The following is a 27,149-nucleotide window of genomic DNA, read 5'->3' on the forward strand; positions in this document are numbered from 1 at the left end:
TTTGCTTTCATCTGCTAGAATTCGAATGGATCCAACTAAGGTAGAGGTAATATTACACTTTCCAATACCCAAAACAACCACATAGGTACACAGCTTTATCGGTTGCGTTGGTTATTATAGGTGCTTTATAGAAAATTTTGATACGATAGCACATCCACTTTTTCAATTGCTGACAAAAGATGCAGATTTTGTATGGACAGATGACTGTGGTGCAGCCTTTGTGAAGATCAAGGAACTTGTCTATAGAGCTCTGATCCTTTGAGGGCCAGACTGGACATTACCATTTCATATCCATGCTGATGCCTCTCAGACAACAGTTGGGGCAGTTTTGGGACAACAAGTAGACAAGGTGCCATATGTAGTTTACTATGTTAGTAAGAACTTGGCTCCTGCCGAGTTAAACTACACAGTGACTAAAAAAGAATTTCTTGTTGTCATCTACGCCATCAACAAGTTCTAACATTATATTACCAGGTATCCTACCTTTGTACACATTGATCACGCAGCAATCAAGTATCTGATGAATAAACCCATTACCCCTGGTCATATTACAAGATGGCTGCTGTTACTTCAAGAATTTGACATCACCATAGTAGATAAACCAGGAAAGGATAACGTGGTTGCTGATTTTCTGTCTAGACTAGATAATAATGCTGAAAGTACACCCATAGAAGATAGTTTTCCAGATGAACATCTTTTTGCAATTTCTACTAACACTCTGTGGTATGTAAATATTGCTAACTATCTTGCAACGTGGAAGGTACCTTGTCACTTGTCACGCAGGGAAAAATGGAGAATTATTCATCATAGTACCCGATATTCATGGATGACATGATACCTTTTTCACACAAGGGCTGATTAGCAGATTCGACGATGCATATCTGAGGATGACATTTATGAGATATTGAAGGTTGCCCATGATGGCCCTTGTGGAGGGCATTTTGCAGATAAAAGAATAGGCCACAAGGTGTTGCAAATGGGATATTATTGGCCTTCTATTTTTTGGGATGCTCGAGATTATGTGTGAGGATATGACAGTTTTCAACTCATGGGGTAGCCTGGAAAGTCTGATGAAATTCAATTGCAGCCTCAGGTAATCCTCGAGCCTTTTGAGAAGTGGGAAATTGACTTCGTTGGACCTTTTAGCCCACCTTCTCATCAAAAGGTTCACATTCTGGTCTGCACTAATTATGTGACTAAGTGGGTGGAAGCCAGAGATGTTGCGGAAGCAACGAAACAAGTGGTTTCAGACTTTCTTTTTGAAGATGTTTTTGCTCCGTATGGTACTCCAAGGGAGATTGTTTCAGATGGAGGGGCACAATTCACATCCCACATGATAGCAAAGTTATGCAGAAATATGGAGTCAAGCATAGGGTGACATCTCCATACCACCCCCAAGCGAATGGACAGGTAGAAAGTACAAACAAGGTATTGAAAAATATCTTGACAAAGACTGTAGCAAGCCATCGTCGGGATTGGTCTCAGAAACCTCCTAAAGCTCTTTGGGCATACAGGAGAACATGGCGGAATAAAACTGAGTTTTCACCATTTGAGTTAGTCTATGGGAAATCCCCCTTGTTTCCGATAGAATTTGAGATCAGCGTGCTCAAAACAACTTTGGAAGTAGGATTGGACTTATCTGAGGCCCAGAAACATCGGCTTGAACAACTAAATGAGTTAGATGAAATCTATTCAATGGATGTCTAGAAAACTACTGCTATCCAACAGCAGAGGATGAAATGGCACGATAAATTTATCAAGAATAAGGTGTTTCATAAAGGAGATTGGGCACTACTCTATGACTCCCGTTTTGAATATTTTAAAGGGAAGCTTCACACTCGCTGGATGGGACCCTACGAAGTGGACACTGTGTTTGACAATGGAATAGTTAGATTGGTTAAAATAGATGATACTCGTGCTTCCTTCTTAGTGACTGGAAACCGTTTGAAAGTATACTACCTTCTAGCTTCTAGGGATGCCTTCATCAAACATCCCTCTGATAAATTTGGTTTGATGGTTGCTGATGCAGTGAATGCTTCCTCTGCATTATCTTAATATATATATATATGTGTGTGTGTGTGTGTGTGTATATATATATATAGATGCTGTTACTACTTACTTGTTTGTCTTTTTGCAGGAAATACTATCGAAATACAATAATGTGGAGTTAACAAATTTTTCAAGTAATAATTGTTGCTGTTACTCCTGGAAATTTTCTAAGTATTGGATGTTGTTACTCGTTGGGTGTTGTTACTCCGCAGCTATTGTTACTCCTGGAAAATTTTCTAAGTGTCGGATGTTGTTACTCCTTGGGTGTTGTTACTCCACTGCTGTTGTTACTCCTAGAAAATTTTCTAAGTGTCGGATGTTGTTACTCCTTGGGTGCTGTTACTCCGTCACTACTGTTACTCCTGGAAAATTTTCTAATTGTCGGATACTGTTACTCCTTGGGTGCTATTACTCTGCCGTGATTGTTACTCCTGGAAATTTTTCTAAGTGTCGGATGTTGTTACTCCTTGGGTGATGTTACTCCGCCTCCTGGAAAATTTTCTAAGTGTCGGATATTGTTACTCCACTGTAGTTGTTACTCCGCCGCTGCTGTTACTCCTAAAATTTTTTCTAAGTGTCGGATGTTGTTACTCCACCGTTGCTATTACTCCGTCGATTACTTTGCCGATACTCCACCACCAGGTAGGTCGCCAGGTACGTCTCCATTGACTTTTATGGATTCAATTAAAATATTCCATCGATGAGACATTTATGTGCCGTGGATGGCTACATTTAAGTTGGGGGGGGGGTGCTGTCATAAGTGAACGACGACGTATCTAAAAACCACATTAATGACATGTCATATATCATTATTAAACCTTGTGCGAACGGTACGCTCATAAATCCCGTATAATCATTTTGATGCATTGGAATTTGAATTATGTACATTCGATAACCAATTAGTCTTTTCCAATTCATATGAATTAATTACCATAATGATTCGCCATAATCCTTTGCGTTTTTCGAAAAATCACCGGCCGCTTTCACCACCTTTTACCCCGCGTTCCACCATGCTATTACCATTATTGTTAATTTGGTTGTTGTTACTCTCTCCCCAATAGTTGACTGCATCCAAGTGTTGTTATCCATTTCGACAACAATGGGTGGGTTGGTTGTGTGTAACGAGCCGCGGGATACCACCCTGGTTTGTAACAATAGATAGGTGTGGCAAATTTTTGTCAATGCAGGCTGGGATGTCTACTTTAACATATTGCAGGGATTCGACGAGAGGATTACAACAAAATTCACACTCAATTTGAATGAGAACTGCTCTTGGGTTAGAGGGATAGAAATCCCTGTCATAGAGGAAGTTATTGCAGAAGTCAGTGGATTGCCTCAACAAGGACAGAGCTGGTTTTGATGAAGAATTTCCCTCCTGGAGTTCCTGTAATTAGTTTTGCAGGCTGGCGAGAGCGTCGTTCAAAAAGTCCAGGGGTATGATCGGAATTATTTTCCACATCCGTGGGGCGATGTAGCAGGTTTTGTTTTGAAATACATAACTTGCAAAGGACGACTCACCACTGTGTTCAAGTATCATTTCAGGGTGTTAGCTCATCTTCAATTTCCACAAGTAGAAGTCTTTTCTTAGAACATGCCCTTCTTTTTGTTGAAAAGCCTCCAATTGATGGCGTAGTCTACTTAGCGTTCGTGACAGATTTTAACAGTCATCACCATCACGGGCTGATTTGATTACTGGTCATGCATGCATTGACCCAATTTCAAATTCCTTGGGCGATATTTCAGGAATCAACAGAAGAGGAAGTAGAAGCTGCTATAACTGCTAGAGAAGAAGAGCCAGGGGGAATGGAGGAGGAACCAGCAGAGGAAGAATATATAGACCAAGAAGAGCCTAAAGATATAGAAATGGAAGAGGAAGAACCAAAGCAAGAAAAGAAGCTTGAAGCAGAAGAAATAGTTAGCGCTACAACTGAGGATGTTACACAAGAACCAACCTCGATTGTGGAACCAATGGAAGAGGAAGAATCAAAGCAAGAAAATCTTGAAATGGAGGAGACAGTCAGTGCTGTAGCTGAGGCTATTACACAAGAACCAGCCTCGACTATGGAACCAATGGAGGAAGAAATCATGGACACAATGGATGGGATTGATACGGTGATACAAGAATCCACTTTCATTAATGAAGTGCAAAGGGAAACAATGCCAGCATCACTTGTTCAGGAAGTATTGGATATGGGTGGTGGTGCCACACAAGAACCACCACCAACCCATCCGATCCCAGAGAATGTGGAAAGAATGAGCCCTGAGGTTGACATTGCCCCACAAGAACCAGTGTCAACTGCAGGACAAGAGCTAACACAGGAAGGAGCCTCGGGCCAGAGCAGAATTGTGGCAGATGAAGGGAAGGAACTTGAGGTAATAGACAGGGCTGGTATAGACCAGGAAGAGAACATCTTCCATTCTCCTTTTTGTGCCACCATACCAAGAGGAGCAAGAGTGTCTCGTTCTCCTCGACGCTCAAAAAAGGAGGTTGTTGTCCCTCCCATTTTGAAGTTTGATGGTTTGGTAAAGGGTTCAGCCGCTGCTAGTTTATTGGCTACTGATTCTCAGCAAGGCCATTCCGAAGAACAGATTGAGGAGGAAAACCTTGCAGGAGAACGAGAACAACGAATGGATGAAGAAGGTGTTGTTCAGGCAACAGATGTCCCGGAGTCCAGAAGGGAGGAAGAAGCGAATGCTTCCGAGAAAGGGGAACCAGGTAAGGAAAGCCTGGTAGATGGACTGGTGGATACTCCTCCAAGTAATCCACCACCTTCTGGACCAACTACAGGGCCAAATGAATTGATTATTAAGGAGGAAGAAGCGAATTCTTTCGAGAAAGGGGAACCAAGTAAGGGAAGCCTGGTAGATGGACCGTTGGATATTCCTTCAAGTAATCCACCACCTACTGGACCAACTGCAGGGCTAGATGAATTGATTGTTAAGTAGGAATGGATAGAACTGTGTGAGAAGAGGATGCCGCCCCTTAAAAAGAGATATCAGCTATAGTTCAGAGACACGATGCAGTTGAAAATAGATGTTCAAAGGCTGAGAAGACAGGTGCATTGACTTAAGCAACAGGTAAGAAAATATTAATGGTGGGCTAATAACCCTAAGGTTACGGTGGCCGAAGCAACAAAACATATAAATGATATGCCTACGATCTCTGCTGTGACTCAAACGGATTCTATCGAACACTTATTCAACGGTCGTGAATTCTCTTTAACAACCGAGATTCAAACTTGGAAATCTGTCGCGGCCCATTACCAAAATGAGGTGAAAAGGGTCCAAGAACAATCGTCCCAGGCTATCTTTGAGTATATAGAATGAGTGGACATATTACAGCTGAGGTATGCAAAGCAGCAGCTCAAAGTAGAAAGGTTGGAAGGACAATTGTTGGAATTGAAGACAGACAAAGAACAGATGTTCAACTTGGCACAACAGGTAATGGCATGTCGCCCTCCTGCTTCTAGTTATGCCTTGTTCCTTCATGAGCAATTTCTTTTCTTCTGTTTGGAAAGTATTAAGAAGGAGGTCAGTCATGAGATCGAGGATTCTGTACAGTTCCTCCGTATACTGAGAATCCATGACTTGGTAACCCAACATCTGATGTGTGAGCTTTATCTGCATGGATACTTCCTGGGCATGGACAAAGAGTTTAACCCAGTCCCATATGTGGGGGACATTCATTTAAGGGCTCTTACCTCCTATACTATCAACCAGATAAACTGGCAGAAGGCTTCTAATACGTTTGAATTAAATCAAAACACGAAGTCTCTTATGATAAGAGGGGAGCACGAATGGTCCGTGACTATGTATTATAAGCACACTGCCTTTTTAGGAATTAAAGGAATTACAGAACGGATGTTGAGGACATAGAAGTGGTGTACTGACCTTTCTGTCAAACAAATAGTCACGTTTCAAGATGAGGCCCTTGATAGTTGTTAGAAGAGGTGGATGATGTCACCTACAGCTGTCCAGAACAGGGAACCTTTTGGGGCGCCAAATTTTGCACGAGCACTAAGTCGGGTGCCAAGATATGTGGCATGCATCCAAACATGCGGGGTCCGGTGGATGGGACTCCGGTTCAGGTTCCCCATCATTTGGTTGCCAGTAGAGCACCCTATCATACAATGTACCAAATGATTGGTGGAAGGATGTTCTTCTCACAAAAGGATACAAGCCCCCAGGAATAGACATGGCAGATGAGTATGATCTTGCCTAGCTCCACTCTAACTACAACCATTCTAACCTAGACTTGCGGAAGCGGCGAGCTGCATGAGGACATGCAGAAGACTAGTTGGGGGGAGATGTTGGGCACCAAATATGCCTATCTTTTCCTTACATTTTCACCTATCCTTTCATCCTTTTTGCACCAATGATATGCATTAATTGTGATAAAATTACAAGGTAAACCTCCCTTCTAACGTCTCTTGGAATATTTAATTGATGAAGTAAGGTCACAAGGTTTTGCCTATGCGAACTACTAAAATTTTCTATTTCCGCAGATTTCGGTGAACAAGTATCGCATTCATAGCTCGCAGCAGCAGTCCCACGTTTACAGTAGTTGTTCGGCAATGCTGCAACAACATAACCAACTCTCAGCTGCTCCTAGGCTTATTTTGGATCTTTATTGTTCTCTCTCTCTCGGTAATTAGTTGTTGTTCTAACAGTTGTATATTTTTGGGCATTAGTTGCCAGATTTGGGGAATATGTCTTTCCCATGTATTTGTATAAAAGGGGGTTTTATTCCTGTGTGAAGGGGTTAGCCGTGCAGAGACAAACATTGTAACAATTCTTCATATATTAATTGAATGCGAGCAAGTTTGTTGTTCTTCTCTTAGCTGTGAGTTAACACAACCCTGATCAGAGAGCTGGGCCTGCTCTCCTGATCAGGTGCTACATATTTTCCTTTATGTGTGTTATTTCTTCTGTTGTGTGTTGATTTCTTATTGCTGTTACAACTCTTTAATTAATTGTTGTGGATGCCTATTTAAGTTTTGCAATTTACTTCTAATTATTGTTATATCAATGCTTTGATTCTTTAGCTGTGAATCCTTGGTTTATGTTAGATTGTAACCTTGCCCCTGCATATACCTTGTGCGTTACCTTGAAAAATGTATGCACCCGGATTGATAAATTAATGTGGAAAAGGGTGGAATAGTTTATTCACACTCGGACACCAACAATTGTTCCCTTATACATTTGAAAGGAAGGCCACTACTTGGTGTTTCACTCAGCCCTCTCAAGTTATTATTTCATGGGCACAATTTGATTTCACATTTCTAGAGAAATTTTGAGATGATAAGCCATAAAAGGTTTTAGTTGATGAACTCCCAAATATGAAAATGCAGAACAGAAGGTAAAACACTTTAACGTTAGATTTATCTCATTAAAGAATAAAATCCCTGTTGAATATATGCATGCCCAAAATCTAATTATTTTCTATTATGTGAAGACTTTACCGCATGATATAACCATGTGGGAAAAGAGAGCACAAAAAGCTATATTACTAGTAGCCTTTGAGGAAGCCTTGTGAGTTGAAAAGGATATCCTCAGTATTAATCCAAACTCCAATAAACAATCTAACATAACCTCTTCTTTTGGTAAGAAATCAGAAACATCAAAACAATCCTCCAAAAAGAAAGAATCTTCTCATTTTGACTTAGAAAGCCTACACAAGGCTTCCAATAAACTATCAAAATTAGAAAATAATTTAGTAGAAAGTTCTTCAACTAAGTCAAATTTTAGGAATCCTTATAAGAGACCTTTTCAAAACAAACCAGCTCCCCTAGCTGAAGGACTTATTGTTGAAGGGATACTTGAAATCATACAAGCGATCATGACTGAAACTGCCGCTGATGAAACTGATGTAAAGGTGGCAAAAACTCATAGTGAAAATGAAGAAGATTAGCCACCACCTGATATAGGGCACTTCTGAGATGTATTATTTGAGGAAGTCCCTGATCCAATTATTGTTAATCAAAACCAATACAATACACATAGTAAAGGATTTGCTGATAAGAAATATTTGTAGGTTTTAACCCTGTATAGAAATTACTTGCATACGAATTCTAAAAATAGAAAATAAACAACGGCGAGAACTTAAAACATAAAATAGATGTACACAGATATTTTCTCCTGGATCCCAAAAACAGGACTATTAGATTGATTTTTCATTATATTCCTTTCAATGTTGCAACACATATATATACATGCTGAAGCATTCATAAACCCTAATCCATTAACCTTGGATTAGAACATAACTATAGTTCCCTTTACTGGATCTACAAGATACCATGGGTACAAAACCATCATGCCCAAAACCATGTGCAAAACCCATGCACAAAACCATAGGCAGGTCGGCCACCTAATATAGGGTCCAAAAAAATAAATTCCGGGGCGCTACCTCGAACTCCTGTGTAGGGGCCCTACTGCGTGTGGGGCTAGTGGTGTAAAGAATATAACACACACCCAACAATATTCTCTTCCTATTTATAAAGTTAAAAACAATAAAAGAACAATCGTAAACAAGAATCTATCGTTCTATCATTGAAGATCTAAAAACACGAAAAGAAAATATTTCTTTGTTTGAATTACTGAAAATCCTCCTAATTCAACAGAAGGTTCAACAACACTTTGCTGAAATTTCTGCTAGAATAAAGTTATTTTAGAAAAATATGTGGTTATGTTTGAAAGACCTCCATCTGATCAAATTCAGATTCTGAAGTGCCTGTCGGAAAAATTTCCTACATAAAAACAAAAACCACCTCCTTTCTTGCTCAGATATGAAATATTTAATTACAACGTACATAATTGTATGATTGATTCGAGGGAAACCTCAAATGTTATGCCAATTTTAGTATGCAATAAACTAAATGCCAAAATGGAACCTTCTGAAGCAAAAATTGTTCAACTTGATAAGACAAATATAGTCATAGGTTTTACCAGACCATAGATATAGTCATTATAGATATCCCTAAAGCATATGGTCTATTCTTAAGTCATGATTGTATGCAACTTTTGGAGGGGTATATGTCTACAGACCTATCACTTTTATGGCTACCTTGGAAAGGAGAACTCAACAAGATATGAGTAAACAGGGAAAAATACATGCGACTTGTAGTAACTGACATTGATTCTCCTATTGAGCCGGGAATGCTTATTGATTCTTTTGGTTATGATTCATTCTTTGGTAATTTTGTAGTTGATATTTATCCTTTTGCAAATAGAAGACAACAATATGAATTAGTGACTATCAATAAGTTACTTGCAACAGATGAAAAATTGATTGAGGATAAATTAGATCCTAAATGTGAATTATGGTCTTTATATTTCAAAGGGTCAAAATATGAAGAAGGTGCATGTGCATGTCGTCTTCTTTTAGATCCTAAAGGAAGCCAAATGTTTATTGCTTGTAGGCTTGAGTTGGAATGTACTAATTGTAGGAATTTACAGGGTAAGTTCCTCAGAAAGAATACCAAAAGGACACCGCTCACAACCAGATCTCAAATCAATACACCAATATTTTTGACGTGGTTAAAACCCTCAGAGTGCAAGGAGGGAAACAGTCCACGGCCTGTCCCAACGTGGGTACAGACAATTTATTAATCAAAGAATGAAAATTTACATAAGCTTCTCTCATGCACGGATTACCCGAACAATGACCCTCCATGCGCTTTAAATAGAACTCATGGACCAATCGGGTGTCAAGCCACGGATCAAGTGTCGGTAATACCGAGGTGAGAGTGAACCGTCGGATCACTACATATCGTGACCGTCGGATTGTAAGTTACAAAATGTACAACGGTAAAGAAACACACTTTACCTAACTCTAACCTAACTCTATACTAGACCAAGTTGAACTTAACTATATCCTATGTGTCGGAATATCCTAACATCCCCCCTTAAGAACAACTTGGGATAGGATTGAAGGATTTACAAATATGACACAATAGGAGAAGGAAGGAGGCACTAGAGCCTATCCCCCCTTAGTGACAACTTCCTGAACTCCAAGCATATATCGAAGTTTAGTGAACTTCGCCTCTGTGAGAGCCTTTGTGAAGATGTCTGCAACCTGATCATCTGTTGGACAATATTGCACTTCAAGAACATGGTCATGAATGAGCTTTCTGATGAAGTGCATGTGTAGTTCAATGTGTTTGCTGCGCTGATGCTGGACTGGATCTTTGCATAGCTGAATGGCACTTTGATTATCACACCAAAGTGTGGTTGGATGCTGCTGCTCAAAGCCAAACTCTGATAGGATCTGACGAAGCCACAAGGCTTCCTTACTAGCTTCCACGGCACCACGATACTCTGCTTCTGCTGACGAAAGAGAAATGGCAGCCTGTTTCTTACAAGCCCATGTAATAGGTCCTGAACCAAGAGTGAAGACATAACCGGCAGTAGACTTCCGATCATCAAGGTCACCAGCCCAATCAGAATCAGTGAAACCAACTAACAGAGGAGCTGCTTTGGCACTGTAATGAATCCCAAACTGTACTGTACCTCGAACATAACGAAGTATTCTTTTAGCTGCTTTCCAATGACTTTCACGGGGGTTTTGCATAAAACGAGCAACAAGGCCAACAGCAAAGGAAAGATCAGGACGAGTATGGGTTAAATACAAGAGTTTTCCGACAAGTTGACGGTATAAGGTAGCATCAACTTCAGGAGAAGTACAAGAGACTGAAAGTTTGACTCCAGACTGAAAGGGAGAAGGGGCTGGCTTACAGTCTTCCATGTGAAAATGACGAAGAATATCACAAGCATACTTGGACTGGGAAAGGAAAATACCTTCTTGGGATTGCAAGACTTGAAGACCGAGAAAATAGTGTAAGTGTCCTAAGTCTGTCATTTCAAATTTCTTTTTAAGGCTGGACTTCACATGGTTTATAAGGTTGGGATCACTACCAGTAAGAATAAGATCATCAACATAAAGAACAAGGATGATAAGAGAGTTGCCCACTTTCTTGGTGTAGACAGTATTGTCAGAATGACACCTAGAAAAGCCAGATTCTAAAAGAAAGCTATCCATTTTGGCATACCAAGCCCGAGGAGCTTGCTTGAGGCCATAAAGGGATTTCTTAAGTCGACAAACGAGGCTGGAGTCTGTTTGTATGAAGCCAATGGGTTGTTCCATATAGATTTCTTCCTGCAAGTCCCCATGCAAGAAGGCAGATTTAACATCCATTTGATGGACTTCCCATTTTAAAGAGGCAGCAAGGGAAAGAACAAGGCGGATAGAGTTCATTTTGGCAACTGGAGAGAAGGTTTCAGTGTAGTCAATGCCTTCAACCTGTGAAAAGCCCTTAGCAACTAGACGAGCTTTATGTTTATCAACTTTCCCATCTGGTCCATACTTGGTTCTGTAAACCCATTTGCATCTAACAAGTTTGCGTCCCTTTGGTAGAGGAACAAGATCCCATGTATCATTTGTCATCAATGAATGATATTCTTCATTCATAGCTGCTTCCCAATGTGGATGGCCTGAAGCTTCTGCAAAAGTGTCAGGATCATGATTTACTGGAGCTTGAGCCAGTAAAGAAGAGGCTCTTTCAAACTGAGAACGTGTACGTCGCTGATCTGTAGGATCACCGGCAAGATCACCTGCTGCATCCCGAGTAGCACGGACCCATCTTGGAAGTTGAGGATCCTGAGAAGGTGGGGGAGGATTATCATCCTCGCTTTCATCATCAGAAGAAGAAATGTTTTCAAAGATAGAAGAGATAGGAAGAGGTGGCACATCCGCCGGACTAGGCTCGCAGGCCGATTTATTTTCATCAAATTTTACATCTCTTCTAATGATAACATTTTTGGACTTAAATGGAATAAGTCTATAACCTTTTACATCTTCAGAATATCCAACAAAAGTACATTTCTCACTCTTAGGTTCTAAAGCTTTATGCTTTTCATCTGGAATATGGGCCCATGCTTCACTTCCAAACACACGAAAGTGACTTACATCTGGTTTAATGGAACTCCAAGCTTCTTCTGGAGTGATATTCTCTAGAACCTTAGTAGGAGTGCGATTGATTATATAATTTGCACAATTAATTGCTTCGGCCCAAAAACTAAGACTGAGTCCTTTAGATTGCAGCATACAATTAGCCATTTCCTTTAAGGTGCGATTTTTCCTTTCAGCTACACCATTTTGTTGTGGAGTGTATGGAACAGTATGTTGCATTTGAATTCCATTTTCGGTGCAAAAGTTGATGAATGTGTTTTTAACATATTCTCCACCATTATCAGTTCTTAGCTTAAGAATTTGATGTCCAGATTGTTTTTCAACAAATGCTTTGAAGGCCAAAAAAGTGCTAAATACTTCGCTCTTGAGTTTTAAGAAGTATACCCAAGTGCGTCTAGAGAAATCATCAATGAAAGTTAAGAAGTACTTGCAGCCAGAGAATGAAGCAACAGGAAGAGGACCACATAAATCACTGTGCACAAGCTGTAAAGGGGCTGAGGCGTGCCAAGAGGCACGTTTGTCAAAACTGTCCCGATGATGTTTTCCGAGTACACATCCGGAACAAACACCATCTTTGCAAGATACCATAGGAAGACCTGTCACCATATTTTCTTTACATAGATGCTGAAGGGAGCGATAGTTTAAGTGACCAAACCGCTCATGCCAAAGTTTGCTCACTTCATCATTATGAGCAACAAATACTGAGGGAAGATGGGATGACCCAAAGTTGTGAAACTTATACAACCTTTTGGAATCATCAGCAAGACCAGTAGCTAGAATCTGTTTAGGATCTTTTAGATCCTTGATTACAACATCATGAGGTGAAAATTCAACAATTTTACCTTCACCTGAATGAGTTATCTGATAGACAGATAGAAGGTTGCAGGATAAGTTTGGAACACATAATACATCATTGAACTGACCATTGTCTAGATGAACAGTTCCAGTCCCTACAACATTAAGAGATCTATCATCACCAACATATATATTTTTGGTGTTACAATCATTTAAAGAAGAAAACATGGCTTGGTTTTTGGCCATGTGACAAGAGGCTCCAGAATCAATGAGCCACTCATGAGAATGAGAAGAAGAAGAAGATACATTTAATGCATAACCAGACTGAGATGATTGACGATGACATGCAGAAAGTGCCGTTCCGGAAGTTGAAGTTGAAGTAGGCTCCAGATGGATGTTATGTTTCTTCATTGCGGCTTCCAAGGCTTCCATCTTCTTAAAGCATTTAGATTCTAAGTGGCCATCTCGATTACAAAAGTTACAATGTCTGTCAGTCTTCTTCCATTTGTTTTTATTGGTCTTGTCATTTTGCTGAAATGATCTTTCATCTTGAGGCTGAGTTGGTTTAGGACCATTCCTTTGAGGATAAGACTTCTTAGGATTCTTTGAATTTGGTTGCTGCTGGGCGGCTAACGCTTTCGAGGAAGAGTTTCCAAGATTAAGAAGACCAAGGTGTAAGAGTTTTTCTTGTTCTCTTATTAAGGAATCACAAAAGGAGTCAAAGGAAGGGGGTTTGTAGTCTTTGCCTTGACAAATGAAAGCTTCCCTTGTAGAATGGAAAGTGGAAACAAATACAGAGTAGGCTGGTCCCAACTTAGTAAGGATGGAATAAATAAGGTTACCATCTTCTTTCTTAACTTTAACACCTTCCAAGAGATATCTAAGGGTCTTGAATTTGGACAAGAAATCTTCAATGCAAGAAAAATTATTAGGATCCAAAGTAAGCAACTCATTCTCAAGTTGATGGGCTCTAATTTCATTTTTAATCCCAAAAACTTTAGCAAGTTTTTCTAATGCTTCATGAGGAGTTTCAATTTCTGCAATGTGGAATCTAAGATCAGGAGAAACAGACATTCCTATCAAACCACGTGCTTGATCTTGTCTATTTTCCCATTTTTCGGCCTTGTCTTCATCTTTGGGTTTCTTCTCTTGGTCTGTGGCTATTCTGAAGAGACCTTTACTTCTAAGTAAATCTCCCATGTAGGCTACCCATTGGAAGTAGTTAGTGCTGTCAAGAATGACTTGGCATGGACTTTCCATTTTTTGAAAAAAAACTGAAGCTGAAGATGCTGAAAGTAAGTGGTCCAATGGATAGATCTCGAAAAAATAGGCGGTTTTAAAAAAAACGGCTCTGAAAAAGGCTTCCGGATGAAGAAGTTATGGCTTTTTGAAAAAAAATTGTTGACGTTGCCGGCAAAGTGCGCGAATGTGCGGGAATGAAAAAATCCGCCCCCACAAAATGGAGACTTGAACCCAAGACCTCTACTCTCTTAAAAAGTCTTTGAACCAATTGATCTATACAAAATATTTGAGAGAGAGAGAGAGAGAGAGAGAGAGAGAGGGGGGGGGGGGGGCCTCGATTTGCGTGCTTGCCTTGGGAAGGCTCTTTTCCCCTACAAAACACAAAACACAAAACCCAACACGAATATGCAAAGAAAAACGAACCTTACGGCTCAAAGTTAGCTTTAGCCAAAAAACTAGAATTTTTAAAAAAAATCTCAAAGTTAGCTTTTAACCGAAAAACTAAATATTTTTCTCAATGTTTCTGATTTTCCAAGATCACACTAAGGTGCAGGGAAAAGAGCATACGCATGAGAAAAATCCTTTCTTTCTGTTTCTGATTTGCCCAGATCGCACAGAGTCGCAGGGCAAAGAGCATACGCAGAAATGAAAGGTATAGATCCGGGAAAAAAAAGGCTAAATAAACCGAAACCGAAATAAGCAGAGAGAAAATGACAGTAAACTGCAAAAAAAAACACTGTATACCTCCCGATCTGAAAAATGACGCAGCTAGGGCTACCGGAAACCTTTTCGCGTGAAACGAAAGGGGTTCCTCACTGAAACAGATGCTCCGAACGCAACAGAGCAGTCCTCTCGGCCCGAAAGCAGTCAGAAACAGCAGATCTAGGAAACGACAGCCGCATGCAGTTCTACCGGCTTCAGATTTGGATCACCAACGGACGCGGCCCTCAAATAGCTTTGATACCATGTAGGAATTTACAGGGTAAGTTCCTCAGAAAGAATACCAAAAGGACACCGCTCACAACCAGATCTCAAATCAATACACCAGTATTTTTGACGTGGTTAAAACCCTCAGAGTGCAAGGAGGGAAACAGTCCACGGCCTGTCCCAACGTGGGTACAGACAATTTATTAATCAAAGAATGAAAATTTACATAAGCTTCTCTCATGCACGGATTACCCGAACAATGACCCTCCATGCGCTTTAAATAGAACTCATGGACCAATCGGGTGTCAAGCCACGGATCAAGTGTCGGTAATACCGAGGTGAGAGTGAACCGTCGGATCACTACATATCGTGACCGTCGGATTGTAAGTTACAAAATGTACAACGGTAAAGAAACACACTTTACCTAACTCTAACCTAACTCTATGCTAGACCAAGTTGAACTTAACTATATCCTATGTGTCGGAATATCCTAACACTAATAACGTTGCAGAGTATGAGGCACTCCTATAAGGACTCAAAAAGGCCTTAGATCTCAGAATTCAATGTCTTAAAGTGTATGATGATTTTGAAAGCATTATCAAATAGGTAAAAAATGTCATTCACTATCTTTCAACTCATATGAAAAATTACCAAGTAGAGCTATGGAACATAATTTCAATTTTTTTTGCATTTAATATTGTTGTTATACCTAGGAAATTAAATCAAGAAGCTAATATGTTAGCAAATGTTGCATGTATATTGATTCCGGCAGAAGATTTTGAGCCTAGTTATTTTTATGTTGAATTGATGTTTAAACCTTTTATTCCTGATAATGTGACTAATTGGATGTCTTTGATCATGATTAATGGATTTTGGAGCTCCTCCATGCAGAATACAATTTCCATGATACTGTGATAGATGATACCACTCATAGGAACTGATGCGACTTTTTGCAAATTCCAAGTCAACAGTCAACAAAAGAATTAACTGATTTGGTAAATTCTATCCCACGATTTGTGATTAGGCTAGAAATTTTTTATGATTTGCAGCATAAATTCAAGAAATTTGTAAATTGTAAAACTAATAGTTCTACCATGCAATATGAGGTAATTAATTTGGGAACCAAGGATAAACCTCAAAACAAAATTTTTGGTGTTAACTATACTCCTCAAGAAAGGGCAGATTTTATTCATTTATTTAAAAAATTCAAAGACATTTTTGTCTAGGATTACGAGGACCTTAAGACCTTTGACTCCAATACCATATAACACGCAATTCCCATTAAATCTCACTCAAATAATTTTCAACAGTAGCTTAGAAAAATCCATCCCAACTTGGAACATGCTATCAAGAGCGAGTTAAACAGGCTCTTGGTAGCTAAGATTATAGTCCCTATCTGACATACCCAGTGGGTTGCAAACTTAGTTCCAATGAGAAAGAAAAACAAATACATTCATCTTTGTGTTGACTTCATAAACCTGAACAAGGTCTTTGATAAAGATAATTATCTCGTCCCTCCCATGGAGAAAATATTACACTGAGCGTCTAGTTTTGAGATGTTGTCCCTTTTGGATGGTTTCTCAGGATATAACCAGGTTATGGTTTCTCCCTTAGACCAATTAAAAATAACTTTTAGAACACCATGGGGTACCTTTTCCTATAGGAAAATGCCATTTGGCCTGATCAATGCAGGGGCAACTTTCCAAAGAGCAACAAATATTGCTTTCTGGGGGTTAATCAATGAATTTGTGATTATTTACTTAGATGATGTTACTGTTTCCTCAAAATAGAGATCTTATCACCTTTCCCATTGTAACATCCTCCTCCTACATCTACCCAAGTAACCATGCCAATTGGGTAAACATGCGACAAGAGGCTACTATATTGGATTCGACCTCCTATGTGACCTTAAGGAAGTGGAATCGATGAAACTCATCAACCAACCTATCCAAATCATTAACATAACCCTCAAGAGACATGCCAGCCACTCAGACATCCTATCCTTGGCTCCCACTGACGTTCTAGACATCTTAAGCCTCAGTTGCTTCCATGTCATAGGCAAGAGAACGTCCAGAAACCCAAATTATCTCTTACAGGCTTTCCTGCTAGCAACCAAAGACTACATTTGTTAGTGCTATGCTAGTGACTCTAGGTTTTGAGCCACCTTTTCAGGCCCAGAGCCCACTTCACTTCCTAGAATGGAATGATAACTCAGGAATAATAAAAGAATAGAGGAACAATGAGGCAAAATCAATAAGTTGAACAAGACCTTAATTGGATCCCTACTAGCCATGACAAACATTTCGTCAAACATATCAACATGTAACCTACAGGTGTAAACAATAGAATTAAGTGTAGGGATCTCATACTTATCTGAGAATCGCTATGAATCAATGTTCCCTCATGCCATTTGCTATATTATCATCTATTAGGCCATAGATACATTATTCATTCATTTACAAGTAAAAACATGCTGAGAGCCATACATAAAATACACATATAACCAGCATAATAACAACATAAATACTCATGAGAGTACAACCATATAGACCACATTTAATCCATCAAAATGCTCATAAATATAGAAGGAGAAATAACCTTTCATTAATGATGCAAAAACCAAACCCGGGATGGGACTTCCACGTTCCACCCGACCATAGAATGGTTGAGCCAAATCTTTCTTTAGCCATTCACCCCCGTGCCATATTCCAAGCATGAATGTGGGAATCAAACCAAAAGAACTAACCAGGGCATATCGAGGCTAAACCACCTCACCTTCATCAATAGAAACCAGGCTTTATCGTAATCCATCCTGGATCACTGGGCTAACACAATGAACACATCATAGCAAGGTTTATCGTGATCTCCACCTGACCAATAGACCAAACAAGAATGGATGCCACCAGATTTCTCCACCTACACACTGAGGAATTTTCTTGTCTCCTAGTCTCTCAGGATTTACCACAATCCAATCCTAGATCACTAGGCCCTAAACTGACACCTACTCTCCAGGATTTACCGCATATCCCAAACTTGGGATTACTGTGCCCAACAGAGAGCAAACCACCTCTGGGCTTTACTGTATATCCTGTCATTCACTGGAAAGGATTCCTAGTCCCACCGAGGAAACACAATCCTGACTTTACCACAACCCACAACGTGGCTCAGGGGTCACTAGGTCAATGGTTTTACCGTGATCCACAGTCCCATTCAGAGACCACTAGCCCATGTGCTCTATCATTCAGAGATCCACCCCACTCAGCTTCGAATCCATCGAGCAATCCAGCTCAACCAAGACATGAGAACCCCATCACACCATATCCAGAAATGGAAATGCTAGGCTAAAAACACTGTTACACCTGGAAAAACCCATGCCACAACAGCAAAAGAACCACATGGAATACCATGCATGCCAAATCTAGCAAGGAAAATACACATGCAAATCGATACCTACAATGAATCTTGTTGTAGCTGCTTGATCCTGCCTTTCCATGCTTGATCTTTGCTTCCTCTTTCCTTCTTTGCCTTTCTTGATCCCATGCATAACTATAATAAAAGCTTGATTGAAGAGCTTACACTAACTAAGAGCTTGCCAACTAATCCTCAGAAGCCTTTTTATCAATGAGGCCTCTATTTTCTTCAATTTCCATTATTTTTCTCCTCACATGCAACATGTTACCTTTCACCTCCCTTTTCTCCTAATTTCCATTATTTTCATAAATAAATATGCCAAAAATGCCATTTTGTCTTTCCAAAGCCTTAGGCATTGCCTTTTCCAATTTCCTTAGCCATAAACAATCACAAATGATCCCCATCACTAGGATTTTTTCCAACATTTAGCTTGGAATAAATGTCCCATCATCTGTGGTTATTATTTTGCCTTTATTTACTTTTATTACATGGAATTTCACGCGGGTTATTACACCCATCTTAGAGCAATGTTCGAGCATTGTAGAATGTTTGGCATTTCACTAAATCCTAAGAAGTCCATTTTTGCAGTCATAGAAGGGAAATTGCTAGGATGTATTGTATAGAAAAAGGAATTATGACTGATACAAAAACAACGCATGTTATTTATAGTTCACTGCCACCTAATTCTATGAAATCCATGCAATATTTTCTTGGTAAGTGTTAACAAACAGAAGAATTCACCTTGCAATGAGTGAGTATTGGCCCGATTAGGGTCCCAATTAGACCCCTTTTCATTTGGTGTGGCTATATACTCTCTGGAACAAAGGCCTGGTTGCCTATATTAATATAACTTCAAAATATATACATAAAAACCAATTAAAAAGAAAACTAATCTAATCTAATCATTCTAAATACTTACAAGTAAATATAAACAAATATACAAACTACTGTGTATGAGTGGATCTGCTTGAATAATCTTAATAGTAGGGGATGGGGAAATCACCCAAATGTAGCACTTAAAAAAAATTACTACCATTGTTTCAATTAGTGAAAATCCCGATTGGAATATGGGTCTAGTCAACCACTTAAATAGATTTATGGGCTCTGCTTTAAAGTTTTTATGAAAAAATGATTACATTATGCTTTTTAATGTTTATTTGCATATAATGAAAGTAATGTAAATGATATAAAATAAATTTATGTCGATAACGAGAGCAAGATTAATAAAATATCTTTTTTCAATATCAAAAATAAATTTCGATTCAATTAGAATAAACTGAGAAAAATCTGAGTTAATTAAAACAATTCGACAATACAATATACTTTACCATTTCAAAAGAAATGTTAGAAGAACATTCCAATATATAGAAAAACAATAGAGGAAAATACTATCAATGTCTTTTAAATAATTAAAATATCATACAATATTCATATCACATCATTCAATAAACATCAATGCTTGATTGGTCTTCAAAAATTGATTGTAAAATATTGATTATAAAATCAGTCTTGAAGTGAAACAATTTCCAACTCTCTTGGGACTGTGATTTGAGAAGAAAGATCCCATAATAATATCAGTTCTTTATGCTTTGGTTTAGCCTCATCTAACTCTTCTACAGGCCTTCTATTTATAATCTGAGTTCAATTTAAAAGTAAAATAAAAGTTTGTTTCTTGACAACTTCAAGAAAAATTGTTTTCTGATTTATTGAGATTTGAATAATCCTTTCTTTCCCACCTGCAAGTTCAATCAATGAATCTTGAAGCTTCATGTGGTAACAATCCTCTACAAATTTTGCAAAAAATATTCACAAAAATAATCATTAAAAATATATTAGAACTTAAAGAAAAAATCCCAATCCAAAACAACCAAAATTAAAAGAAAAAATTGATTCTTATAAATTAGCAACAAATCCCAAAATATATGCCAAGTCTTTTTGTGCTGCGACAATTTTGATATATGAATAATGAATTTATGAGATCAAAGCAACAAAAAGTTTCAACATCCAGTTCTATTCTCAAAAAATAACCCATAAATTTAAGTTTAATTAAAGAACGTAGCCCTTTTTCTGTTGAATTTTTGGGTAGTATAGAATACAAATTTGTTAAAATAAGTGATTTCATATTGTTGTCATTGATTTCCTCTTTCCAACGAGCTATGCTGGGCTTGATTTTGTGCTTTGTAGCTCGAGATATTACCTTAGGAAGTTGAAGTCCTGTAGCAGTTCACGCACAAATTGTAGAATCATTTATGTGTTTTTGTTGAATAGTTAACAAAAATCCCACATGCATGGGAAAAATTAGACTTTTGGTCTTTATAATGTTGAGTGGATTCAATATCATTGCAATAGAATGAGTGATATGGAAAGAAGGTTTATGGAAGTAAAAGGGGAAGGTATAGAAATTTAAGAAAGAAGTTGACCTTTTTTAGACAAAAAAAATCAACTTACGCGAAAAAAATCAACCCTACGTGAAGTAAGTGAGTCAGGTATGTTGTATATGAAATTAAATCTTTCGATCTCCCACCCTAAATTAATTAATAAAATTAATTAAAATCAAATAACAACCTCTAAATTAATTTTAATTAATAAAATAAAATCACATAAAATTAATTAAAATAAAATAAATAATTAAAAATAAATTAAAATCAAATAACAACCTCTAAATTAATTAATAAAATTAAAAATGAAATAAAATCAAATAAAATAAATTAAAATGAAATAACAACGAGGTTGGGAAAAACAAACATGTATTTGGGAGGTTGAGAAAAACAAATTGATATGAGAATTAAATCATCTTGATCTCTAACTAATATAAAAATTAAATCAAATAATAAAATAATTATATAAACTAATTAAAAAAACTGTAGGAATTTACAGGGTAAGTTCCTCAGACAGAACACCAAAGGACACCGCTCACAAATAGATCACAGATCAATACACCAGTATTGTTGACGTGGTTAAAACCCTCAAAGAGGGAAACAGTCCACGGCCTGAGCCAACGTGGCCACTTCAGGCAATTTATTAATAAAATAATGAAAATTTACATAAGCTTCTCTCATGAATGGTTACCCTACAAATGACCCTCCATGCTCTTTAAATAGAGATCATGGACCAATCGGGTGTTAAGCCACGGATCAAGTGTCGGTAATACCGAGGAGAGAATGAACCATCGGATCACTACATATCGTGACCGTCAGATTGTAAGTTACAAAAGTACATAGTAAAGAAACATACTTTACCTAACTCTACACTAGACCAAGTTATACTTGACTATTTCCTATGTGTCGGAATATCCTAACATCCCCCCTTAAGAACAACTTGGGATAGGATTGAAGGATGTACAAATATGACACGATAGGAGAAGGAAGGAGGCATTAGAGCCTATCCCCCCTTAGTGACAACTTCCTAAACTCCAACCATAAATCAAAGTTTAGTAAACTTTGCCTCTGTGAGAGCCTTTGTAAAGGTGTCTGCAACTTGATCATCTGTTGAACAATATTGCACTTCAAGGACGTCGTCATGAATGAGCTTTCTGATGAAGTGCATGTGTAGTTCAATGTGTGTGCTGCACTGATGTTGGATTGGATCTTTGCATAGTTGAATGGCACTTTGATTATCACACCAAAGTGTAGTCGGATGTTGCTGCTGAAAGCCAAACTCTGACAAGATCTGACGAAGCCACAGGGCTTCCTTACTAGCTTCTACAGCACCACGATACTCTGCTTCTGCTGAAGAAAGAGAAATGGCACTTTGTTTCTTGCAAGCCCATGTAATAGGTCCTGAACCAAGAGTGAACACATAACCTGCAGTAGACTTCCGATCATTAGGGTCACTAGCGCAATTAGAATTAGTGAAACCAACCAATAGAGGAGATGCTTTTGCACTGTAATGAATCCCAAATTGAACTATACCTTGAACATAACAAAGTATTCTTTTAGCTGCTTTCCAATAACTTTCATGTGGGTTTTGCATAAACTGAGCAATAAGGCCAACAACAAAGGAAAGTTCAAGACGAGTATGGGTCAAATACAAAAGTTTTCCTACAAGTTGACCGTATAAGGTAGCATCAACTTCAGGGGAAGTACAAGTGATTGAAAGTTTGGCTCCAGACTGAAAGGGAGAAGGGACTGGCTTACAGTCTTCCATGTGAAAATGGCGTAGAAGATCACATGCATACTTGGACTGGGAAAGGGAAATACTTTCCTTGGATTGCAAGACTTGAAGACCAAGAAAATAATGCAAGTGTCCTAAGTCTGTCATTTCAAACTACCTTTTAAGGCCGGACTTCACATGGTTTATGTTAGAAAATTATATATTACGGAGCAATGGAACACATAAAATATTGCAGAAATATAAACACAAAAAACGCACAAAACAAGAGAGACACAGATATACGTGGTTCACCCAGTTTGGGCTACGTCCACCCCGAACAGCCAGTCCTTCCTTTCTATTATCCAGCAAAATGAAGAGACACAACCTATAGCAAATCCGCTGTAATATCCTCTGTTTTCTCTCACAGTCTCACCTCTCTGTTTCTCGCTCACAGAATACACATCTATCACACAGCCTCAAATACGATACCCTCATACAAAGAGAGGGGTTGCCTTCTAGGGCAAAAAACCCTAAACTAAACATAAGTTCTACCGTCAGATCATCCGCCTAATGAACGGCCCAGATTGACTAGAAATTACTATACTTTTACAAGGTAACCCCCCTGGACCCCCCCTGCAGCGAACATTTTACGGGCGGCGTTGCCGCCCCCATTTCGAACTGGGGTCCTATGTGGCGATACCTTTGAATATAGAAGATAATCAGGCTCCACACCCAACAATCTCCCACTTGAAGACTGATTGTAGCAACTCCACCGCTGCTCCATTTGCTGGACAATGACTCCTCTTTGGACCTGGCTGTTTCTCATCTTCATCGTCATCCTTGAAGACCAACTGAGACTGAGCATATTCTTAGTTTCTCCCTGGTTACAACTTTTGTTAGCATATCTGCAGGATTCTGGCTAGTGTGTATCTTTTCCAGCTTCAACTCTCCATCTTCCAACACTGATCGTATGAAATGGTACTTGAGTTGTATGTGTTTAGTCCTGGAATGAAACACTGAGTTCTTTGCAAGATGAATGGCACTTTGGCTATCACTGTATAACGTGCCCATATCATGCTCCTTACCCAATTCACCCATAAACCTTTGTAACCAAATCATTTCTTTACTAGCCTCTATAGCAGCAACATACTCTGCTTCTGTTGTTGAAAGTGCAACAACACTTTGGATTTTTGAAACCCAACTGACAGCTGTTCCTCCAACAGTAAATACATATACTGTAGTGCTCCTCCTGTTATCTCTGTCACCTGCCATATCTGCATCAACATATCCTTGTAGGGAGATGTTTGAACCACCAAAGCATAATGCTTGATTTGTGGTACCTTTCAGATATCTGAGAATCCATTTCACTGCCATCCAATGTTCCTTTCCTGGATTGTTCATGTACCTACTTACAACTCCCACTGCATGTGCAATATCAGGCCTTGTGCAGACCATTGCATACATTAAGCTTCCAACTGCTGATGCATATGGAACTTTAGACATATAATCCATGTCTTCTTGGGTCTTTGGGCACATTTCCTTGCTAAGTTTGAAATGGCTAGCAAAAGGTGTACTAACTGGTTTTGCATTGTGCATGTTAAATCTTTTCAACACCTTTTGTATGTACTCATTCTGAGACAATGTTAATTTACGATTTTTCCTGTCTCTAGTTATTCTCATACCAAGGATTTGTTTCGCAGCTCCCAAATCCTTCATTGCAAATGAATTTGCCAATTTTCTTTTGAGCACATTTATTTCCTGCATGTTAGATCCTACAACAAGCATGTCATCTACATACAATAACAATATAATATAGCTGCCATCATTTTGCTTTTTCAAATAAACACAATGATCAGAGTGACATCTAGTATAACCTTGTTCAGACATAAACTTGTCAAATTTTAGATACCACTGCCTTGGAGCCTGTTTTAAGCCATACAAGCTCTTCTTCAACCTGCACACTAGTTTCTCCTTCCCTTTCACCTCATATCCTTGTGGCTGCTGCATATATATCTCTTCCTCCAAATCCCCATGGAGAAAGGCTGTCTTTACATCTAACTGCTCAAGATGCAAATCTTCAGCTGCTACAAGACTTAAAATAGTTCTGATTGAAGTCATTTTAACAACAGGAGAAAATATTTCATCAAAATCAATACCTTTCTTCTGTGCAAACCGCTTCACCACAAGTCTAGCTTTATACCTCTGTTTTCCTCCATCTTCTTCCTTCAGCCTGTAAACCCATTTATTCTTCAATGTAGTTTTTCCTACAGGCAACCTGACTAAATCCCAAGTCTGGTTATGCATTAAGGAGTCCATCTCTTCTTCCATGGCTACCTCCCACTTCTTCCTGCTTTCAACCTGCATTGCTTCTTCATAACATTCGGGTTCACCGGAATCAGTCAGCAATAAATAATATAATGAAGGAGAGTATCGTTCAGGGGGTCTACTTATCCTGGTAGATCTTTTAACACCACTTTCAGGTGTTTCGGGTGCCTGTCGTTGTTGTGGTGGTTGTTGTTGTTGTGGTTGTTGATTATTATTATTTTCAGGCACCTTTACTTTTTCAGTGATTTCATCAAAAACTGCGTATTCCTTGTTTTCCTTTTCCTATTTCTTTTCCTGCCACTGATTCTTATACAAGACCTTTTCATTGAATATTACATCTCTACTCCTAATGATTTTGTGATTTTCGTAATCATATAAGCGATAACCAAAATCATTAACACCATATCCAATAAAGGTACATTTCTTTGACTTTGACTCAAGCTTTGTTCTATTTTCTTTATCAATATGGACAAAGGCCTCACAACCAAAAGGCTTTAAAATAGAGTAGTTTACCTTTTTACCTGTCCATGCTTCCTCTGGAACACCACCATCCAAGGAACTTGAAGGCCCTCTGTTTATTAGATAAACAGCAGTATCTACAGCGTCTGCCCAAAACTTTAAAGGCAATCCTGCATGCAATCTCATGCACCTTGCACGCTCCATGATTGTTCTGTTCATCCTTTCTGACACACCATTTTCTTGTGGTGTTCTTGGAACTATCTTCTCTCTGCGAATTCCATGCTCTGAACAGTACCTATCAAACTCTTTGCTGCAATATTCACCTCCATTGTCTGATCTAAGACACTTCAATTTCTTTCCTGTCTCAATCTCAACCAAAGCTTTCCATTTCTTGAAGGTATCAAATACATCAGATTTATTCTTAATACAATAAATCCAAGTTTTTCTAGTTGCATCATCAATAAAAGTAACATAATAACGAGAGCCACCAAGAGATGATACCTGAGCAGGTCCCCATACATCTGTATGCACAAGCTCTAATTTTTCATTCTTCTTTTCTTTCCCAACTCTGAGAAATCTGACTCTCTTCTGTTTTCCATAAATGCAATTCTCACAGAAGTCCAAATCAACATTCTTCAAACCCGGCAACAAATTCCTTGAGTGAAGAATCTTCATCCCCTTTTCACTCATGTGTCCGAGCCTATGATGCCATAATGCTGCATCTGCTCCTTTGGAAGTTAAAGCATTAACAGAGTTAGAAATACCATTGCATAAATACAATGTACCAACCTTTTCGCCTTTTGCTATTACCAGGGCTCCTTTGGTGACCTTCCAAGCTTTATCTGTGAAAGTTGTCACACAACCTTCACCGCCTAACTGCCCTGCTGAAATCAGATTTTTCTTTAGATCTGGAACATGCCTTACCTCCTTTAATAGCCATTGGTTTCCATTCTGCTGTTTTACAAGAACCTTACCCATTCCAACGATTTTACAGGGTTTATCATCACCCAGACGAACTTGTCCAAAATCTCCTTGAACATAGTCATGAAAGTATTTCTTATCAGGTGTGGCATGGAATGAAGCCGCTGAATCTACCACCCAGGAATCAGTAATATTTTCAAAAGAAAGTATCAAAGCATCTTGTAACACCTCACCTGTCACATTTGCTTCATGATTGTTTTCTTGCTGTGCATCTCCTTCTTTTCCCTTCCGAGATCTACAGTCTTTCTTTAGGTGTCCTTTCTTTCCACATTTCCAGCACACTATCCCCGATCTGGACTTGGATCTGCCTTTCCTTGATTTACTGCGATATCCTGAGCTCTTTCCTCTTTCCATTTTTCTTCCTCTAGACTCTGCACTCAAAGCATTTCCCGATGTCTCACCGGAGCTTTTTTGTCGCATTTCCTCGCTAAGGATAGCACCGACAACATCATCAAACTTTAAAGTACTAGATCCAGAAACAGAGTTACTAATGGCCATTACCAAACCATTCCAACTTTCTGGTAATGAGCACAAGAATAACAGAGCTCTAACTTCATCATCAAAGTTTACCCCTACAGAACTTAACTGACTTGTAACTGTATTAAAATCATTTAAATGGTTTGCAACAGATCCACCTTCCGACATATTCATATTAAAAAACCGTTTCATAAGAAATACCTTGTTTGAGGCCGAGGGTTTTTCATATAGTTTCGACAACGTCTGCATCAAACCCTCTGTCGTGGTTTCCTTCGAAATATTGAAGGCGACTAACGCAGCAAGGCACAACCGTATTGTTCCGAGTGCCTTTCTATCGAGAAGGTTCCATTCTTCGTCTTTCATACCCGTCGACATCTTTGTTTTTCCGCCCAATGGTAGGTATAGATCTTTCTGATACAGATAA

Source organism: Pinus tabuliformis, chromosome 9, assembly GCF_031772625.1.
Source record: "Pinus tabuliformis cultivar Carrire ecotype Pingquan chromosome 9, CPIR1, whole genome shotgun sequence".
Lineage (NCBI taxonomy): Eukaryota > Viridiplantae > Streptophyta > Pinopsida > Pinales > Pinaceae > Pinus > Pinus tabuliformis.